Below are 14,470 nucleotides of genomic sequence, written 5' to 3'. Positions count from 1 at the left end.
TAAAAGCTGCAGATTGGGACTGAGGGACGGGAGCTGCCCAAGTTATTATGTTAACAAGTGGGCGATTGCCTGGCTTGCTAATATGAAAAGACTCCTGCTTTCTGTCTCGAGCTGCACAGAGCGGAAGTCTTTACATATTAACAAGCTGGGTAATCACCAGCTCCCACTTCTCAGTCCCGATCTGCAGCTTCTCACACCCTGCCCACTGTGAGGATGACATTGGTGGCTGAGTGAGAGGCCCAGAAGAGGACATCCAGCCGTAGCAGTGGTAAGGCTGCGGTCCGGACAGGACTGATCCTCGGTCTGGTTCCGGACCGCGGTCCGCCATTTAGTGCCCACTGCTCTAAAGGATGGCTGCCGCTACTTGAAACTCAGTGTTCCCGAGAACTTTTAAGGACTTGTTTATGTCTATGGATGCTTTTATTATGACACCCTTTTCAGTAGTGTCCTGACAGCCATTTAGGTTTTGTTTCCAGCATATATTCATATATACAGGTGTACTTCAGTTTACGAATGTAATGCGTTCTCCGGGACGTTTCGTATTGCGAAAAATTTCCCATAGGAATGCATTGAAAACCAATTAATCCATTCCGGAGGTCAGAAAAAAAAAGTAAAAAAAAGTCACTGTCACTATGGGGTTTATTTACTAAACCTGGAGAGTGCAAAGTCAGGCTCACTTCTGCATAGAAACCAATCAGCTTCCAGGTTTCATTGCCAAAGCTTAATTGAACAAGCTGAGGTTAGAAGCTGATTGGTTTCTATGCAAAAGTGAGCCTGACTTTGCACTCTCCAGGTTTAGTAAATAAACCCCTATAGGTCAGTGCTGGTTTTTAAAATAAATTACTGCCATTTTTTTCTTCACTATAGCTCAGAGACTCAGCTGTCACTTTCTCCCCCCCCCCCCCCTAAAAGAAAGTTTCCTTTTAGTTTATTTCCCCAAGTTAGAATCAATGTTTTCTTTTAGTTTATTTCCCCAAGTTAAAAGAAACAATGTTTCCTTTTAGTTTCTTCCTGAGATAAAAGAAACAAAGCATCCTTTAGCTCTGGGGAAAGTCACAGCTAATTCTGTGAGCTATAATGAGGAAAAAAAAAAAAAAGCTGGTAATTGCTTTTAAAAATCAGCACCGACATACACTTCGTATTGCGAAAAAAATTCGTAAAAAATGTGTAAACCAAGGCATTATTTGCAATGGATTTTCATTCATAAACCGAAAATTATGTTAACCGAGGCGGTCGTAAACCGAGGTACACCTGTATATATAATGCGCCTTGTTGACATTTGACATTGTTTACATTGGATACTGTATCATGTTGGAATAATCTACCTCTGTGTGTCAGAACCTTCCTTACATTGTAAACAATGGGCTGCATTTTAGATCAGTAAACAAAATGCGAGCTTTTCAAGCTGCAGTGTGCAAGAGGGCGCATAGAGGAGCATTTGGGACCCATGACAGGACATACATTAGAATGTGTTACTTCTGGAGGTGTTGAGTTGTTTCAGATCAATGTGGAGTGCACTGCCCCCCATTTATACACATAGGGTATACATACGACACCCTGCCACACAGTGCGCCCCCTTTTTCATCAATATGTGAAGGATGACAAAAGAGCCAGTACTCCCCTCCCATTGGACAGAAGTGAGCGGAGGAGCCCCCCCCAGAGACCCAGCTGTAGAACTGAAGCTAGGAGCAGAGCAGTGCCCAATCACAGCGCAGAGCTCGGGATCCGGGACTCCTGACGTTACGTCACGCTGACGCTCGGCTCACGTCGCTCCCGGAAGTGATGTTGAGTTGTGTGTTGCCTGTTAGGCAGCAGTTAGCAGTACGGAGACAGTTAGGGGAGCCAGGACAGCTGTGACCGGTAAGCCGTTTGTTGAGAGCGGCCCCCACTCTTCCTCCGGAGGGCCGGGTAAGGGCACACGTCGGCTTCAGTGTACAGCAGTGTGTGTGTGAGCCGGATATTCGGCACCTCAGTGGGGTGGTGCACTCAGGCTGCCTCCCCGAGGCCTGACACTTACCTACGGCTGTGAGGGCGCCGGCTAGGACATGATGAGGAGGTCCATGCAGTGTCTGGGATGATCCAGAGGAGGCAGTCACCCAGAGGGCACAGGTCACCACATTACTGCTGCTCAATGGAGTATTCAGGAGGAGCAGTCACAGTGCCAGAGTCCTGATATTTGACTAGAACTATAGGCAAAACTTTTTTTTTTTCTCATTTTGGATAGAGTAAGGGAGGGTTAGAGCCCCCGTCAGTTTTATTTTTGTCATCTGTGTCCCATTGAGGAGATTTCCTTTCATTTCCTATCCCATAGCCAAAATAAGTGAGAAGAAATCCCTCCCAAAGTCAGTGCTGGTTCACATACATGCGGATTGGGTGTGGTTCGAACTGCATCCAATCCGCATGACGTGAAAATAACATTGCCTCCTATGGTGCCTGTTCACATATGTGCGGTTTGAAAAAGAGTCCTGTCCGATTTCTGAGCAGTGCCGTCAGGTTCAGGTGCAGATTACAGACTATTGACCGTTTCTAAATGGTGAACAGGATAAGATCCTGAGCTAATCCTGTCCTGAACCTGATGGAAACCTGACCTGAACAATTGCTGTGTCAATTAGCTGTGAAACCTGAGCTTCAATCCACACATGTGTGAATCAGCTCTGAAGGAATCTTTGGTTTTTACCAGGGTATTATAACTAGTGGAAGAGTTCTGATTTGTTCCCTGTTCTGGTGACAACTCAGAATTGGGGATTTTCTTTTGGTGATAAACAGGACAAATAAAAAGGGTAAATCTTCCTATCAGGGCACATACTTCAATAAGGACCTGGTAGGTGTTTACAGGCAGGTGGTGGCAGTGGGTCCTGCTAGTACCTGCAATGTGTCTCCCTCTTGCCAGCCGCTCCTCCTCTGGGTTAGCTGACGCAGCTGTGTGGATAATTTTCCTCGTGGAGGGGCCATGCTGGTTGACCAAATGATGTAGCGTCATCACGGGGAATTGGTAGTTCCTCCTAGCCTCATTTACAGAGATGTGTGTCCATGGCAGCTGAGGTTTCTGTGCGGAGAGGGTGCCCCCAGCACAGTGGCTGAACTGTCAGTGTCTCCTCCTGGACTCTGTTTATGATTATGAGGTGGCGGGACAGGCTCATGATCACGTGACCACTGTGACGGCCAATCACAATGATAAGGAAGTCCATCCTACCCCAATATGTTAAAACAAAACCCTCCTATTCTTTACAACCATGGAAGCTGCCATCTTTGCCTCTGTTTGATCTGAAGTTGTCATGGTTCTGCACATGTGATCAGTTATGACACCAACCATTTAATGGCTTGATAGTTTGGTTTAGAGTGTGTGTATCTGAGACATTTATCGTTCAGCGCATTTCTGGAATGTAACTCTTTTGGGATGCAGTCAAATTGATGGGTTTAGTTCCCAGTGAAAGCGGAACTAAACCCTCCTATCCTTTTCAGCCAAGGAAGCTGCCATCCTAGTGTCTGCTTGATCTGCAGTTGCCATGGTGCTGTGTGATCAGTTATGACTGCAGCCATTTGATGGTTGGACAGTTTGGTTGAGAGTACAGCCAATGTGACAGTTAGCATTCCCAACATGCTGGGAATGTACCGTATTTATTCGAGTATAACGCGCACACGTGTATAATGCGCACCCCTAATTTTCGATTAAAAATCGGTATAAAATTTTGTTTCACTTTTTGAAGAACCAAAAATATGAAGAACACTGAATTGTGCAAAACAGCAAAACAGCAATGCTTACCGTAACGTGTGGGCGAGGAAAAGAAATGAAGAGGCGACCATATGTTACAGCGGATAAGAATTCTCACCCCCAGTGTATCTCGCCAGTTCGGGCCGCCCACTGTACGCGACAAGGGGACATAGAAAAAAAAAACGATCCCGTTTTTGCCGCCCCTTAAAGGGGCGGGGCCGGCACAGGGGACGTTTTTTTTTCTTCGCCCTCGTGTACAGTGAGCGCCTGCGCCCTCAATGGACCGGCCGCCACTGCGTCACCCCACCAGTGCATCTCGCCAGTTCGGGCCGCCCACTGTACGCGACGAGGGGACGTAGAAAAAAAAAAACGATCCCCTGTTTTCGCCGCCCCTTAAAGGGGCGGGGCCGGCACAGGGGACGTTTTTTTTTCTTCGCCCTCGCATACAGTGAGCGCCTGCGCCCTCAATGGATCGGCCGCCACTGCGTCACCCCACCCCAGCCCTCGTTTATAACGCGCACCCAAACTTTGATTTCTTTTTTTGGTAGAAAATTTTGCGCGTTATACTCGAATAAATACGGTAACTGCTTTTTGAAACTGTCATATCAATGGTTTTAATTGCACTGTAGGGGCTCATTTACACCATGGTACAGAGATGTCTGCTTTTCTGCGCGCATTCTACAAGGGAACAAAACAATCAATTGTTCTCTTTGTGTCCTGTTCTCACTACAACACTGGTATCACATGAAGATTTTTCCTGTGCAGGAATGTACAATGTGTATAAAACGAATTGAGGCTTGCATGAAAACTGATGTGAACGGATGTCTCTGCAAGTGAGATCTGGGCGTCAGTTTCCATCAGTTTTTCTGCACGTATGGTGTGAACGAATCCTAAAGGGTCTCTAGGCAAAGGGGGGTGTTGGGTTAAAGTCCACATTGGGAAATTTACTAACGACAGTGATAAAATGTATTTGCCCTGATATACACTTTACAGTTATTAACCCTTTCGCTGCCAGGCCCTGCATTTCTCTTTTAAACTCAGGTGGCCAGGCTGTTTTTGCAATTTTTCCATTTTTTTTTTATTTCTCTTACATGTTTTGGAGTTTGTGTAAGACCCCCAAACATATATTTTCTGAAAGCGCATGACCAGTAAATTAAAAGGAATTTACTACTGATATTTTACGCTTTGTGATATTTGTGCAAAAGTTTATCAAAACAATATTTTTGCTAAACATACACTAAAATCATTATTAGTGGTTACATACATGCCAAAATGTACTACATTCCTATTAAATTTAAAAGTTAACACTGTATTGAGTTAATAACAACTGCTGCTGGAACACTGATACCAGTGTTGGGGCACTATTCCTCCCACTGACACCAGTGATGGGACACTATTTCTCCTACTGACAATAGTGATGGGACACTATTCCTCCCACTGACACCAGTGATGGGGCACTATTCCTCCCACTGACACCAATGATGGGGCACTATTCCCCCACTGACACCAATGATGGGGCACTATTCCTCCCACTGACACCAATGAAGGGGCACTATTCCCCCACTGACACCTATGATGGGGCACTATTCCTCCCATCGACACCAATGATGGGGCACTATTCCCCCAACAACACGTTGTTGTTTACTATATGTAGCTGATGCTACATACGGTTTATACAGTGCACACAGCAACTGCACCTGTTAGTAAAGGAAATAGTTAATTTGAACCACCTTGGTCCAGACTAATTATGTAAGGTTCACTAAAACCTGGAGTTATGCTGGCCATAGACGGTTGGTTTATCGGCCCAATTTTCGTCCGAAAGAATAATCGGCCGATATTCGCACTGTTAGTGTGGCAATGTCGTCGGCTGATTTTCGCGGTTCCTCCTCATTTCTTTTATCGGGCATGCTGGAAAATTTACGATAAACGACCGATTTTCATAATCATTGGTGGCAACAGAACGACCGATGTTTCGTTTTTCGCCCGAAGATTCGGCCGATAAACGAACTGTCTATGGCCTGCATTAGGCTTTAAAATGATACTAAAGGTTATTTATGTTAACCACTTGTCTACCGGGCGCTTTCACCCTCTTCTGGCCCAGGCCAATTTTCAGCTTTCAGTGCTGTCGCACTTTGACTATTGCGCGGTCATGCAGTACTGTACCCAAATGCAATTTTTAGCATTTTTTTGAGACAGAACTTTCTTTTTGTGGGTTTTTTTTTTGCTAAACAAACAAAAAAATGAAAATTCTGAAATAAAGTTTTTCATAGTTTGTTATAAAATGTTTTAAATAAGTAATTTTTTCTCCTTCACTGATGTTCCCTATTGAGGCGGCACTGACAGGCATCACTGATGGGGCTTGCACTGATGATCAGTGTAGATGTCTCCTCTAAAGATTGATGCTTATCAGCTCTCCTCACACGCTGTCAGCCTGAGGAAAGGACTGCCGATAACCTGTATTTCCTGTTTACATGTGATCATCTGTGAATGGACACAACTGACCACGTAGTAAAGCGCCTACTTCATTGGCTCTTTACCGCAGTTGGTGATACGCTGGTCCTAGGGACACTGCACACCACCGATCGCAGTGTCGCGCGCCCCCAGGGGAGCACATGTGCAGCTGGAGTGGGAGGACGTCATATGAGGCAGTTGAATTAAAAAAGTACTGCACAGAAAGGTCCATCCTTTTCTGGTGGTCCCCACCAGCACTGTTTGCTACTCCCTCCTTGTGGTGCCTCATTTAGCAGGCCAGGTGTAAGGAGACGCCCATGCATGCGTTTTCCTGAGCTGGACTGCATGGGGTTTATTTACTAAAGCTGGAGAGTCCAAAATCAGACTCCCTTCTGCATAGAAACCAATCAGCTTCTAACCTCAGCTTGTTCAATGAAGCTTTGGCAATGAAACCTGGAAGCTGATTGGTTTCTATGCAGAAGGGAGTCTGATTTTGCACTCTCCAGCTTTAGTAAATAAACCCCCATGTGTCCAAAGATACACACAGCGCTGGTAAGCCATGCCCCTGCTCACTCTACACAGGGGATAGATTGCATATTAGCAGTTTCTTCTGTGAGAGTAGGAAGGGGTAGCTCTGGAGTGGGGACATGGAGCCGGGTAAGTGTTTTGGGACATGTAGGGGTAGGATAAATAGTGGGGCATTTTTTACCTTAACCAGTTCCCGACCGCCCTATAGCAGAAATACCGCCACGGGTGCGCAAAATCACGTGTATATATACGTGATTTTGCATTTCTAGGTAGGGGGCGCCGCCCTACCCAGACCACCATTTGAGGCTGCAGCTGTCAATTACTGGGTCCCAGCCGGTGATTACCCGCATGGAGGGAGGAGGGCTGCTTTGTTTACTAACAGTCCTCCTCCCTGTCGGTTTGTGCACACTGCTCTGGATGGCTGTGCACAGAGCAGTGTGCTTACAGTGAAGCACACCCCCCGCCCCCTAGTAAAACACTCCCAGTACACAGTTAACCAAAACAAACCCATCAGAGAGATAGCAAAAACATTAGGCGTGGCCAAAACAACTGTTTGGAACATTCTTAAAAAGAAGGAACGCACCGGTGAGCTCAGCAACACCAAAAGACCCGGAAGACCACGGAATACAACTGTGGTGGATGACCGAAGAATTCTTTGCCTGGTGAAGAAAACACCCTTCACAACAGTTGGCCAGATCAAGAACATCTCCAGGAGGTAGGTGTATGTGTGTCAAAGTCAACAATCAAGAGAAGACTTCACCAGAGTAAATACAGAGGGTTCACCACAAGATGGAAACCATTGGTGAGCCTCAAAAACCGGAAGGCCAGATTAGAGTTTGCCAAACGACATCTAAAAAAGCCTTCACAGTTCTGGAACAACATCCTATGGACAGATGAGACCAAGATCAACTTGTACCAGAGTGATGGGAAGAGAAAAGTATGGAGAAGGAAAGGAACTGCTCATGATCTTAAGCATACCACCTCATCAGTGAAGCATGGTGGTGGTAGTGTCATGGCGTGGGCATGTATGGCTGCCAATGGAACTGCTTCTCTTGTATTTATTGATGATGTGACTGCTGACAAAAGCAGCAGGATGAATTCTGAAGTGTTTTGGGCAATATTATCTGCTCATATTCAGCCAAATGTTTCAGAACTCATTGGACGCCGCTTCACAGTGCAGATGGACAATGACCCAAAGCATACTGCAAAAGCAACCAAAGAGTTTTTTAAGGGAAAGAAGTGGAATGATATGCAATGGCCAAGTCAATCACCTGACCTGAATCCGATTGAGCATGCATTTCACTTGCTGAAGACAAAACTGAAGGGAAAATGCCCCAAGAACAAGCAGGAACTGAAGACAGTTGCAGTAGAGGCCTGGCAGAGCATCACCAGGGATGAAACCCAGCGTCTGGTGATGTCTATGCGTTACAGACTTCAGGCTGTAATTGACTGCAAAGGATTTGCAACCAAGTATTAAAAAGTGAAAGTTTGATTTATGATTATTATTCTGTCCCATTACTTTTGGTCCCTTAAAAAGTGGGAGGCACATATGCAAACTGTTGTAATTCCTACACCGTTCACCTGATTTGGATTTAAATACCCTCAAATTAAAGCTGACAGTCTGCAGTTAAAGCACATCTTGTTCGTTTCATTTCAAATCCATTGTGGTGGTGTATAGAGCCAAAAATGTTAGAATTGTGTCGATGTCCCAATATTTATGGACCTGACTGTATATGTAAGTGTGCAGCGCTGTTGGATGAGATTTTTCATCCGCAGTTAAAAAAAAGAGCATATATGCCGAAGCATGGAGGCTTGGGGTGGCCAGTGGGTGGATGGCCCCTATGCTTCTGCATATATATTTTATAATATTTTTTAGCACATTAGGAGTGGGTGGATCCAGGGCGGTATATTCTAATGGTGGCCACTTTTTCTAGCAGAGATTTCTTCTTTTTTTTTTTTTTTTTTTTTTTCATTCAGCCCACACAAAAAAAAAAACCATGACATATACACCCAACAAGGACCAGCGATGTACTGGTACATCACTGGACTTTGACTGGTTATACCAGGATGATGCCTGCAGCTGCATGCATCATTCTGGTATCATTTTTTTCAGCTGGCGATCGGCTTTCATGTAAAAGTAATCCTAGTGGCTAATTAGTTGCAGGATTGCTTTTACAAGCAGCAAGAGAAGATGCCTACCCTCCCCTGCTGCCTTCCATGGCCTTCTCGGGCAGTTCCATGCCATCAGGGGAACGTGAGAATGCAGCCGGTGTTTCTCTCAGCTGACCATAGAGCTGATTGGAGACCGGAATGGTGCCAATCATCTCTATAGTCTAAGGAATCTGAAGCTACAAGCTTTTCATCACTTCAGTTTTGCAGGATATAAACAGCGCCATTTGTAAATTAAGAAAGCATCTGATCACACCAATCTTGGTTTGATTAGATAATGTAAGGGTAGAGGAGATATCTAGAGTCTGATAGACCCCAGATTAAAAAAAATTTAATAAAATATATATATATATATATATATATATATATATATATATATATATATATATATATATATATATATATATATATATGACAATGCCCATTAAAGTTATAGGGGATATTTGCATAGAGATTAAAAAAAAAACGGAAAGGGGCCGTGTAAACATATTTAAATCTTAACGTAAAAAAAAGCACCCTTGCCCCTCCATGTTCGCACCTGCATGCGCGAGCATTGACCCCGTGCCAGGATGTAAACAGCAGTTGCACCATGCATGTGCGAACGTCAGATCAAGGGCAGTAATTCTAGCACTAGACCTCCTCTGTAAATCTGAAATGGTAGCTTGTAAAGGCTTTTAAAACGTTGCCTATGGATATTAAAAATGTATGCAGTTTGTTGCCATTGCAGGGGGCATGCGCAGTTTTAAAGCATGTCATGTTTGGTATCTATTTACTTGGCATACCATCATCTTTTATATTTTACCAAATAATTGGCCAATATATTGTGCTTTTGTGCATTAAAAGTAAAAAAAAAAGTTTGTTTTTTTTTTAAATTTGTGTTTGAAAAATCGCTGCGCGAGTACTATGTGACATAAATTGCAGCTCCCACCGTTTTATTCACTAGGGTGTCTGATTTAAAAATATATATAATGCTTGGGGGTTCAAAGTGATTTCCTAGCAAAAAATACAGATTTTTTTCATGTGAACAAAAAGTGTCAGAAAAGGCTTGATCTTCAGGTGGTTAGAAGAGTGAATGATGTGTGGCATCAACTTCTAATGCTGGGCATAAAACGCCCCGCACCATCCAAAATGACCCCTTTTTGGAAAGTAGACACCCCAAACTATTTGCTGAGAGGCATGTTGAGTCAATAGAAGAATTAATTTTTTTCCACAAGTTTTTGGAAAATGACAAAAAAAATAAATATTTTTTTAACACAAAGTTGTCAATGAAATGATTTATTGCTCACACATGCCATGGGTATATGTGGAATTACTCCCCAAAATACATTCTGCTACTTCTCCCAAGTATGGGGATACCACATGTGAGAGACTTTGGCAGTCTAGCCAAGTACAGGACCCCAAAATCCAATAAGCACCTTCAGGCTTTTAAAGGGCTTATTTCCTCATTACACTTCCTGACTACCTATCACAGTTTCGGAGGCCCTGACATGCCAGGATGCACCAAATCCTCCCCAAATGACCCCTTTTTGGAAAGTAGATACCCCAAGGAATTTGATAAGAAGCATGGTGAGTATTTTGCAGATCTCGTTTGTTGCCACAAGTTTTTGGAAAATAAAGAAAGCGAAAACAAAAACATATTTTTATTTTATTTTTTTTATATTTCAAAACCTTATGAGAAAAAATGAGATCTGCAAAATACTCACCATGCCTACTTTTAAATTTATTGGGGTGTCTACTTTCCAAAAAGGGGTCATTGGAGGGGTTTGGAGCTATCCTGGCATTTCTGGGCCTCCGAAACTGTGATAGGTAGCGAGGAAGTGAAATGAAGTTACACACCTTCAGGCTTTCAAAGTGGTCATTGGATTTGGCTCCTGTATGTGGCTAGGCTCCCAAACAGTATCACATGTGGTATCCCCACACTGAGTAGAAGTAGCAGAATGTATTTTTGGGTGTAATTCCACATATACCCATGGCTTGTGTGAGCAATGTATAATTTGAAATGACTTCGCGTAAAAAAAAAAATAAAAAAATGTTTTTGTCATTTTCCAAAAACTCGTGGAAAAAAAAATATATCTTTCATGGACTCAATATGCCTCTCAGCAGATAGCTTAGGGTGTCTACTTTCCGAAAAGGGTCATTTGGGGGTGTTTGTACTGTCCTGGTATTTTAGCACCTAAAGAAATGTGATAGGCAGTCAGAAAGTAAAAGCTCTGTAAATTGCAGTATCTATTCCATAGTTTGTAGACGCTATAACTTTCACACAAAACAACATACACTTATTGGGAGTTTTTTTAACCAAAAATATGCAGCAGAATACACGTTGACCTAAATTTATGACTAACTTGGAGTTTACTATATATTTTTTTTATAGCTGAAAGTAAAAAAAAAATTTTTTTTTCAAAACTTTTGGTCTTTTTTTGTTTATAGTGTGAAATATAAAAAGCGCACAGGTGATCAAATGCCACCTAAAGAAATCTCTTTGTGTGAAAAAAAGGACTAAATTTAGTTTGGGTGCAGCATTGCATGACTGCGCAATTACCAGTTGAAATAGTGCAGCGCCGAATAACAAAAAGAGACCTGGTCAGGAAGGGGGGTAAATTCTCAGGATTGCAAGTGGTTAAGGTAAAAAAAAAAAAGTTTAGACTTGATCCACTTTAAGCAGATTCAGATTGGGTCAATGAACCCACAAATAACATTTCATGCAAGTTTTACAAATTTTTTTTTACAAATTTTTTTACTAATACTACACCAGGGATGCAAATTCCCAGCAATGAAGTGTGTGCCATGTGCTGGTGACTGCTGTTTACAATAGAAATTCAGCTCACTGCAAGTTAAACCTTATCAGGTTAGGGATTTGATTTACTTTAAGGCTTTAAAGCAGGGCAATAATTCTAGGTGTCTGGTTTAGCAGATCGACTGATTTACTTCTGACCATCCATCCTAGGATCAGAAACAAATTAACATGTTATATTTAGTAACTTTGGCATTAGAATCTGTGAAAAATGTTTTACCTAGACTGGAATTCTGTATTTTAGGCTGCTCCTGTAATAGATCTAGCAGTCTGCAAAGCTCTCAGCAAAAATTACCAGAAGAATGTGAGGATTGGTTTGGCCAGACACACCGAGTAGTAGGACAATATTTGTGGTTAAAATTGTCCAGCACTTACTCTGCTTCTCTGCCTAACCCTGTGTTATTTTGGACCCACTTCTAATGCTGTATAATTTTTTTATATGTTTTTCTGGCCAGCTGTACACAATTCGTAAGGGTGCTAGCGTAAAATGTGTTACTAGAACCCAGCAGACAAGACAGACTTGTGATCAATTGGTGGGAGCAAAGTGACAGTGTTTGTGAGGTTGTAGGGTAAGGCCATTATGCCAAGTCACTTTGTATATTATTATTATTATTATAATACAGTATTTATAAAACGCCATATGTATAAATGCATTGCTTAAATATGTAAACCCATCATTTCATATTCCTGATTTGTGCCTGCTGCACCATGCACTTGTGTGAGGCTCCATGCTGGTAATAGCATTTTTAGTAGTGTTTTAGGAGCATTAACGTTTTACTAGCGGTTTTACAGTACATGTAGAGGAAAGGGGGCGGAAAAAAGCTAGAAAAAAGCTGTTAGGAGCATTTAGATTTTTTTATGATGGAAAAACGCTCCAAAAAACTCTACAAAAACAATTTATTTTTTGCTTCTAGAGGCTGAAGCTATACAAATGCTAATAGCCTAAAGTAATGTGTGTTGACACATGATAACACTATGTAGCCACTAGGAGCATAAAAAATGCTAATAGCTTCTTTGAGCTTAAAAAAAGTTAGTGTGCATGGAGCCTTAAAAAGTATCCTTTTTTTTCCCCCTGTAGTGCTTCATTTGTGTAAAATGCTCCTGCCATTCCCTCTACTTTCCTAATAAAAACTGATGACACTAGAAAGTGTGGTCAGTTTTCCAGCTATGCTGAGAACTCAGCTTGTTCTTTTCCAATGATCAGACTCCTGCTTACACTCCCCTCACCCCCTGCACAGTCATTCACTGGGAAGTTTCGTGTCTGTCGTTTCTCCTCCCCAGCTCTTTATGCAGCTTAGAACAGAGGGTGTGATCACTAATACAAAATGGGGAAAAAAAGGTATTTATAATGTTTTTTTATATGTATACTCAAATGTTTTGCCTTTCATTTCTCTTTTAAACTGACCGGGTTGTTTTACATGGTGAGGGTTTACATATACTTTCATTTTCTCTTTATGAAAGCAGTGCAAGGTTTGGTTCTTCAGTAGTGTAAGTAGAGTAAGGCATAATCAAAGTGAACAATTGGAGCCAATTGTATGATGAAAATTTAGTCCACAGGGTTGTCATTAAAGCTAAAGCTTGCTAGCTGTTACCAGCTGGGCTATTTTGAGAGGTCCTGTTTTATTCCATTAAATAGCTGTCTGAGCAAGTGACAGGAAAACTTAAAGTGGCTGTAAAGGGTCAAGGTTTTTCAAAGAATGCATGAAGGTAAAAAACCTTCCCTATGCAGCATCCCCCCACCCCCTAATACTTAAGCCCCCTCTTGATCCAGCAGTGTGCACTGTAGTATCGGGTATCCTGGGACTCCCTCTTCCCATTGGCTCCCGCTGCTGTCAGTCACAGCCAGTGAGCCAATGAGAAGAGAGAATGAGTAGGGCCGAGCCGGGGTTCCATGTGTGAATGGACACATGGAGCAGCAGATACCCCAGAGCAAGTTGCTTGCTGTGGGGGCACCTGACAGGAGCGAGTGGTCAGTTAAGCCTGCAGTAGATTGTGCCCCATTGAAGTTGGTGAGAAATTGTGCCCAGTAGACGTCGGTGGGAAAGCGCGCGCCCCGTAGGCGTCGGTGGGAAAGCGCGCGCCCCGTAGGCGTCGGTGGGAAAGCGCGCGCCCCGTAGGCGTCGGCGGGAAAGCGCGCGCCCCGTAGGCGTCGGTGGGAAAGCGCACACCCTGTTTGGGAAGAGCAGGGTGCTGCTGTTTCTCCTTCCCAGCTCTTATGCAACTGAGAATGTGATCACTTCTAAAACAGGGAGGAAAACATTTATATAGCTATACACATATGTTTTTTTACCTTTCATTTCTCTTTTATGGGCTGTTTTACAATCACTTTAAGGTAGAAAGGGGAAAAAAAATAAATTTTGCCTCTTGCCATGAACAGAGAAGGTGAGTCTGTGCGCCCCGTAGACGGAATATGAAATCGTGTGCCCTGTTTGGGAAGATCAGTGTCCTGCAGTTTCTCCTCCCCCCAGCTCTTATGCAGCTGAGAATGTGATCACTTATAAAACAGGGAAAAACATTTATTTATAACTTTTTGTTATAGCTATACACAAATGTTTTAGCTTTCATTTCTATTTTAAACTGAATGGGCTGTTTTACAAGGTGAGGGTTTACAATCACTTTAAGGTAGAAAAAAAAAAAAAACCATTTGCCTCTTGCCATGAACAGGGACGGTGAGTTTGTTTGCTGTCTGTGCTCCCCCTGATGAGATTTTTTTTTTTTTTGTCCCAGAGACACGAGGTATTGAAAGGAAATCTCAAGGGGGAGTCCAAGCCTTGATAATTTTTTCCATTGGGATATTTACCTTCTACTCCTGTTACAAT

At 42.9% G+C, this 14,470-nt stretch overlaps 1 protein-coding gene across 2 annotated transcripts in view; it reads left to right on the top strand.

The window, feature by feature from the left end:
- The first annotated feature begins 1,779 nt into the window (after positions 1-1,779).
- The window catches only part of DNAJC14 (DnaJ heat shock protein family (Hsp40) member C14), a 55,364-nt gene continuing 42,673 nt past the window's right edge, over positions 1,780-14,470 (top strand). Inside the window, exon 1 of one of the 2 annotated variants that reach the window (XM_089680251.1) lies at positions 1,780-1,908. The gene's annotated coding sequence lies outside the window, so the exon portion shown is untranslated. The remainder of the gene's footprint in view (positions 1,909-14,470) is intronic. The other variant, XM_089680259.1, reaches the window with a different exon arrangement.

Source organism: Staurois parvus, unplaced genomic scaffold (assembly GCF_062004578.1).
Source record: "Staurois parvus isolate SC_StPar_1 unplaced genomic scaffold, SC_StPar_1.0 ptg000017l, whole genome shotgun sequence".
Lineage (NCBI taxonomy): Eukaryota > Metazoa > Chordata > Amphibia > Anura > Ranidae > Staurois > Staurois parvus.
This window is presented reverse-complemented; position numbering and strand designations above follow the sequence as displayed.